An 8,098-nucleotide genomic window follows, 5' to 3' on the forward strand; every position below is an offset into this window, starting at 1 on the left:
CTCTGTACTATTACAATCAAGCTAATGCCCAAAAGAGAGAGAGAGAGAGAAACGGTGAATAATATATGACCGACGGTAGCTTCCAATACGTGTACTCGTTTAAATAGTAACTGAAACTCAGTACACTCGGATTCATAAATACCACCGCGTAGAAAGTAATGATAACCAATTTGGAATAGTAAATACTAGAATAATTACGAAACCCATACTATTCTAGTTCATTACACCGCCTATTACGATGTAAGCAATAGAGATCGTAATCACTGCGATTTCACCAAACTGTCTTGGAATTTCAATTCGACGTCATTCATCACAACTATTTAACCTCACACAATCCCAAATACATAGACCAAGACCTATCATCAGCGAGTGATTTCCATACACGATCCACCAATATATCGCAAACACATTTTATATTTATATATTTTATATTTATTTAGATTTTATTTAATAATAACATGTACATAAAAACGTTACATTAAAATACCCCGAAAGAACTAAGCTCGTGTTCGGGGACAGTTCCGTTACATAGATATACATACTTTGTAGACAAAATACTTAAGAAAAAAGCTCAAATAAAGATGATAATAAAATTAGTAAATAATAATACTAGTAATAACTGAGTGAAAAAAGACACGATGTTGAGATTGATGGATTAATATTAAATTATTATTAGTAGTGTAATTAGTGCAGGTCATGTTGATATAGTAACCAAGATAAAATAGAAAAATACACTTAGGACAGAAATAAACTTGTTTTACAATGCATAGTACATAATATATATACAGGGAAGTCTGTCATATAATTTTTTTAAATTCTGGATCTGAAAATTTCATTACTTAAAGTAGCCAATTCTGGATGAAATTTTATTATCGAATTATATAGATGTGGACCATAATTTGTACTCTGTAAGTAAAGCAGCAGATGTGAAATATTTAGGTTCAACTAATTTAAGAATTTCATTTCGTCTCGTATTATGAGCATGTGGCTGAGCTACAAATTTCATTCTATTTTTATGATAGAATTTCATTAAAGAGTATTTATAAATTTGGTCAATTCTAAAAAACATTCAATTCGGAATGGATCAAATTTGTTGGATAATCCAGTCGTCTTTTCAAACAAATTTTGATTATACGTTTTTGCAACATAATTAGAGGAAAAAGAGCAGTTTTTGTAATGCCTCCCCATCCAGTTATACCATATTGGATAACAGATTCAACTATAGCCAAATAAACCAAACGTAATACATGAGTAGGCAAGTAATGGCGAAAGTTTACAAATTTGTAAATTGTTTTACGTATCCTGTTACATAAAAAGGTGATTTGTCTATCCCATTTCAAGTGCTGATCAACAATAATTCCCAGCTATTTCACATTTACAGATTCTTTCAGGCAAGGGCATTTACAGGCTGTAGAGAGTTTACAAAATGAGTTATGGATTATTAATTTTAAATGAGAAAGTGATTTCAAATTGTTCAATCTAGAGACCGTTAAAGAAAATGGCACCAAAGTAGTTTTAGTTATATTTAGAGTTAGCAAATTTGCATCAAGCCAGTTTTTGATCAAATTTATACCTACATTGGCATGTTTATAAGGATCCTCCCAAGTTAAATCACTGAAAATCACCACCGTATCATCAGCGTAAGAATAACAGGAGCCATTATGTACTTTCAAATCAATGTTTAATGAATCATTAATATATATTAAAAATAGAATAGTACCTAAAATTGACAATACAACCAAATATCAGAATAATTTCACAACTTTAATTTAACTACTCCAATGACAAATCTAATACAACCTTCTCGCAGCACTGAATCCCAACATAGATTCCAAACAACCTTTCATGTTGACCGTGGATTCCTAAGTGAAGTTAATAATGCACAATTCTCGGAACAATCTTACACATCGAACTTGAGTTGCAAAGTGTAGTTTACTGTTCGAGCCCTGCTTCGTAAGTGTAGTAGTCTATACGAATCCTAGTTCCTGAGTGTAGCTATCTATACGAACGCTGGTTCCTGAGTGTAGTTATCTGTACGAGCCCTGGTTCCTGAGTGAAGTCAAATATAACTGAGCGTAGCCAAGAAACCTCGCCTTTCTCTCTCTTTTGTTCAACAAACCCAACCGGCCAATGGGAAATTAGGTACAAAAATGAAAGGATAAGTGGCGCTATCTACGATATGCTGTCGGAGTGAACTCTGTCGGGCGAGATGATGTACTAGCTGGATGACTGACGTGTCGAGCTCGGCTCATCAATTACCAGTTTTGTCCTTCGTACTAGTAACTCGTGTTGAAATAATTCTGTTCCTACTCTATAAAAGAGTACCTTACGTACTGTAAATTCAATCTTCACTTCTGCCCGATTCGAAAAGATAAAATTATTCAGACATGTTATCTACTGTCCGTCCAAGTGGTTTTGTTGCAGGCTCGTAGAAAGGAGGGAAATCACGTGACATTTAATTAATTAACCAGGCCCTTTTATTTAAGCTATTTTAAACAGTTGTATAATATTACGTAAACGTCCAATTCCTAACAAATTAATGTTTTCAGAAAAGAGCTAAGACAGCCCAGCCACTAGCTTTTACAGAGGGGCGAGGAGAAGCAGGCGGGATGCGACGTAGGCAAACGGACGACAGTAACTGTGCGAAAATATGATTCAATATTGAAAGTTCTTTTGTCACTGGAAAACACGAACATATTTCTGGAACGTACTATACTCACTAACTCAGTACTATTTACTTTATGCGGCCTTGGTTCTGTGTGGAGGACAGTTGGAACTTCATTAGTAGAAGGGGTGGGAGTGAAGTACATTAAAAAACTCAGGTACAATAAAAATTGAAGTAAAAATAAAATGAAGTCCCTGTATAAGCTATCGCCAAGAAACATTTAAGTTTCAGATTTCGCTGTGTCGACGATACTGATGTTTCGTGATTGGCCCATTATACTGATGCGTTGATTTGTTTGCCATTTAAATGACCATAGGCACCGCCAAATTCAACAGTTTCAGAATCGTTCAGCATGATTCCTTTCCAGGTTATGAATGAGAATGAGTTGACTTTGGGAAATGAGAGAAAAAAAGTAGACTATATCTGCTCACTGAAAGCTTAGAAAATGCATGAATGTCTGGCATCTCTTGGAACTGACACAAAATACCGATCCAATGCAATACAAAGTTATTGTTTTGAGGTTAAGCTCCACTTTTCCCTGTTGAATGTTGGTTGTAATGTTCTTTGTCTTGCAACAGTGCTCCCATGGCATCGGAACTAATTAAAAACCTGTCATTACATTCATACAGTGATATGAATGTGTTGTTAGTTCTTGGCCAAGAAATATGATGCGTCTTCTTTGATTAAATTCAGTGTCTTTATCTCAGTCACTAAATTTGCTACTAAGTAACATTAATTGCTTTAGTTTAATTCTAATGGCGTGCAGTTAGGTACTCACGAAATTAATTTATTAATTACTTGCATTTCCTTTATGTGTAATTTGTTGCACTTTGAAACTTTAGGGTCTGAAGACAGCTGCAGAAAGTTTGTTGCTTTTACAAGTAACATTTATATATTTTGTGCAATTAGTCCATTGTGAAACAATAGACTTGTAAAGAAAACTATAGAAAATACCATTTGTAAAGTTGTAACTTTGTAAAGTTAAAAGTTTACAATTTATGGGTATGTGTTGGGGGAAGGTTATTGGCAATGGCATTCACGTTCAGTCCAAATGTTAACAAATTAGACCCCGGTTCTATCAATCTGGAAAACATGGTACGGTATTTTACAAATTAAGAATAAAATTATAAGAAATTATTAAATTTCACTAGACACTTTGTTCAGTAGATCGATATATAAATATATATAATCTCTGCAGTTTATATCGTTTACACTCTGTATATTTCTATAAATAAATATTGCTTTTACATTAGACTTTGTTCGTGGTATCATACGCGAACATTAGCCCGGCCTAAGGGTAATCAGGGACACCTTCCTTGAATCCACTTAGGTAATTCTTAGCAGACGCGTCCATGTCGCGGGGGTGGACCCGACTTTAAGTCGGTGACTAAGTTCTGCTAAGGACCCAGTATTGCGGGGTATAACGCTTTACCCTTATCCAGGGTTACGGATGAAGACCACAATGGCAGCGAAGGCGACGAAGAAATAATCCCAACTCGGCGGAACTGGCAGAAGTGGCATCTCTCTCTCCAGAGACATAAATAAAGAGCCCACACTCGGGGTAACAAGAGTGAAGTCTCCAACGATCGGAAGGAGCAACCTTTTCTGCGGGGATAATACACAGAAGAGCATGTCCAGAGGCTCTAAGGTGGCAGCCCCACCACTAGACTTGTCCTGCGCAACGCCCGTAACGTGGCCAGGAGACATCTATATTACTGATAATCATCAAGTGAATAGCCGGACCTCATTAAATTTCGCTTGATGTGAAAACAGGTCAAAAGGCCTAATTTCATGACGCAGAAGAAGAGAAGAAGACATTAGACTACAGATTACATAATGTCTATTTATTTTTCTTGCGGCCCACACGATCTTACACCTAGATTATTTGGCCCAGTTAGGATTTTGAGTTTGACATGACTGATCTAATATCTTTTTCACGAGCTGCTAATAGTAACAGAGCAAGTAAGTTTTCGTGTGTTAAAGAGATACCGGTATTTGAAAAAAATGAAATGTTCACAAATGTAAACATAGCTGCTATGTTTGCAGCAAATAAGCGAAGGGATGAATATTTTGCTTGTGGAAGTAGGTTAAGTCTATTTTAAGTAAATCTAAATCTGATAAATGATTGCAATGTATTTTAAAACGTGTCAGTCTGTACTGGTAAATTCTCTTCTTCGAAATAACTGACTCATTCATTGCTTAATAAGCCAACAGTTCAACAATCTCCTGGTGAAATGCGGTAATAATCATGTGACTATTGTCATCACTCGCTACATTGTATATTTTCTTTGAGTTGTAGGTTGTAATAAATGCCAGAGTAAAGAAAATTAAGAATAATAAACAAAATCTCAGTTCGCGAATATTCCCAAAAATCATCCGAGAATATTCTCAGATAAATTTTTTCCCAGTAGTAAACAAACAGAAATCTCAGTCTAGGAATATTCCCAAAAATCATCCGGGAATATTTTCAAATAAATTTCTTCCCAATACTATGTCGGACATGTCGCGGGGAGATGATAGGATGAAAGGTGAGAAGTGATGGTGTACGGTTAATGTGGATTGGGAAGGAGCCTTTGAAATTGGTAGACTACTATCCCAGCATTCGCCTGGAGTGATGATAATGATGATGATAATAATAATAATAATTAATAATGAAGATCGAAGAGAGACAAATAGCTGTGTATGGAAGGACAGTCAGATAACGTTAGCTCTACTAAAAGAAGCACCTCCAAACATAGCCATACAATAGAAAAAATTAGAGAAAGCATCAAAAGGCTCAAACAACAGCACTGGATCGGTTGGGTCAACGCTCATGTTGGAATCCCCGGAATCGAGCTTGCTAATAATTGGCCAAGGAAGCAGCTGCAGCAAGTGATAAGGCGCAACTATACCTGTTAAGGTTTATCTTGTCTCAGTAGCAATAAAACCAAGTCCCTTCAAATGAGGGTGGAGATTATAGGAGGGTTGTAAATTTTCAGGATTCCTTTCAAAATCTTGTTATTGTACAGGCTGCCGAAACTCAGTTTCTTGAAAGACAAGCTCAGTGACGGACCTACACAGTACGAAGAGAGATATTTTGTTACTTTATTTTGCGCTTTAGAATGTATCAACTATTCCCTTCCGCCACTGGATGGATGGACGGCACCGACCACTCCCCCATCACTATAACAACACAGACGAAGTAAGACATCTCCTTTCTCTCTCTTTTCACAGTGAGAGAAGATACATCACACAGCCTTTAGATAGTAAGAAGAAACTTGGGGTTAATTTATCAGCGGGATTGAAAAAGAATTCATCAAGTGGTGAAATGAATGGAAAAACACTGAAAAAGGGACTTTGTGCAGTAAGTAAGTTCTTCCTGTCACCGTCGGTCCATGAAATAATGAAGCAAAAAATTGCAACGTCGGCGGATCTAACTGCAATGATAACAGGACATGGAAAAAACAAATTATATTTACATATATTTGGAATAATAGACGATCCAACAAACTCGTACAGGTGTCTGAAAGACGTACAAACAGGAAAGCACCTAATCTATGATTGCAGAAAACTAAACAGCAAAGAAAGTAGGCCTATTCTTAAAGGAAGAAATACTTAAGGTGGGGGCAAGTATCCAGTCAGAAAAGAACTCGTTCAAAATATTTAGGGCATTTCAATAAGTTTATTAAAACAATTTGATTACAGTATATTAAAGCCAGAGTCAACAAGTGTACAAAGTTATATTTATAGAGTGTAAACAGAAATTCAACTGTTGTAGTATATTAAACTCTTTAAACTACGTAATGTAACAATAATGTAATGGAATATACTGATTAATAATAATAATAATAATAATAATAATAATAATAATAATAATAATAATAATAATAATAATAATGATTTATTTTAGCTGGCAGAGTTAAGGCCGTAAGGCCTTCTCTTCCACTCAACCAGCAGAAAGTGTATATACATATGCATGAACTTACAAAGAATTCAACAATTTGATTTAGATTAAAGTTACATGTATACAAGAGTTATTTACGAATTAAACAACAAAATACTATGCACTATTAATTAAACACTGAAATAAACTGTGTAGCAGAATTAAACTAAAATACATAGAATGTTAATATATTTCAAATGATATTAGATAATAGAAAGAGATTATTATGAGACAATTTTGAAAATGCAGCACAATCAGGATGATGTCTAAAGAAAAAAGCAACAGTGTAGTCAGTAATATTTTAAATCAGTATGATTGGAGTGAAATGCTAATAAGGTTATCTTTTAAGCTGTTCTTAAAGGTGTTTGTTGTCTTGCAGCCCCTGATAGTTTGTGACAAGGAATTCCAATGACGCGAAGTGGATATTGTAAAAGATGAGGAATAACAAGATGTTCTATGAAGAGGTATATTTAGCGTGCCACAGATAAGTGATCTGGTATTTACGTCGTGGTTAGAATATAGATAAGAGAAACGAGACGAAAGGTAATTTGGTGTTGAGGTGTGCAGAATTCGAAAGAGTAAAGACAAAGAGTGTAAAGTTCTGCGTTCTTTAAGTCGGAGCCACGAGAGACTTGCGAAGGACGGTGATATGTGATCATATCGTCGGATGTTGCACACGTATCTGACGCACATATTCTGAGCTCGCTGTAACTTGACTGACAGTTCAGAACTTAGATCACTTAACAAAACGTCACAATAATCGAAGTGCGGCATTACTAGGGTTTGTACTAGGGTAAGTTTTAGTTGCTGGGGCAAGAAGTTTCTCAAGCGACTCAAAGAGTGAAAGGAGGGACAGATTTTTTTTATCGTTTCTTTAACTTGAAAATTCCAACTTAGATTATTATCAAAAAAGAAGCCAAGATTTTTTTACGACAGATGAATAAGGAATTAAAGGTTTGGGAAAAATATATTAGTTATATAATGCAGACTATGAACTTGCTTGAGCTAAAGTTGCAACTGCTGAGGTGGTATATACAAGTCTTGTTGATTTTTGGACCTTGCTATTTTTCAATATTTGATTCTATAGTTGAAACAAAATGGCCAGTTCGTTGTTTATACTTACGAGAAATGTTTTATTTAATACGAAAAATTCACACGTAATGAGACTCCTTGGTCAAGGTCGCCTTTTAAGACAACACAAGACAAAGATACGAATATAACTTTGCCTTTCATGCCGAGAATTGAATCCCGGTCCACAGGTTTTATAGTCGAATATGCTGAAAACAGAATAACATTAGGTGAGAGACAGACTACATAAAGATTAATTTATTTTGGTCCTATAGACTATATCTGTTATGCTAACAATAATTATTAGAAGAGAAAAATTCGCTCCGGCGCCGGGGATCGAACCCGGTTTCTTGGTTCTACGTACCAAGTGCTCTAACCACTGAGCACCATTGACATATATTAAGTCAACAGACGTCCTTTAGTTAGGGAGGAAATAAAATGTC

Source organism: Periplaneta americana, chromosome 2 (assembly GCF_040183065.1).
Source record: "Periplaneta americana isolate PAMFEO1 chromosome 2, P.americana_PAMFEO1_priV1, whole genome shotgun sequence".
In the NCBI taxonomy this organism is placed as follows: domain Eukaryota; kingdom Metazoa; phylum Arthropoda; class Insecta; order Blattodea; family Blattidae; genus Periplaneta; species Periplaneta americana.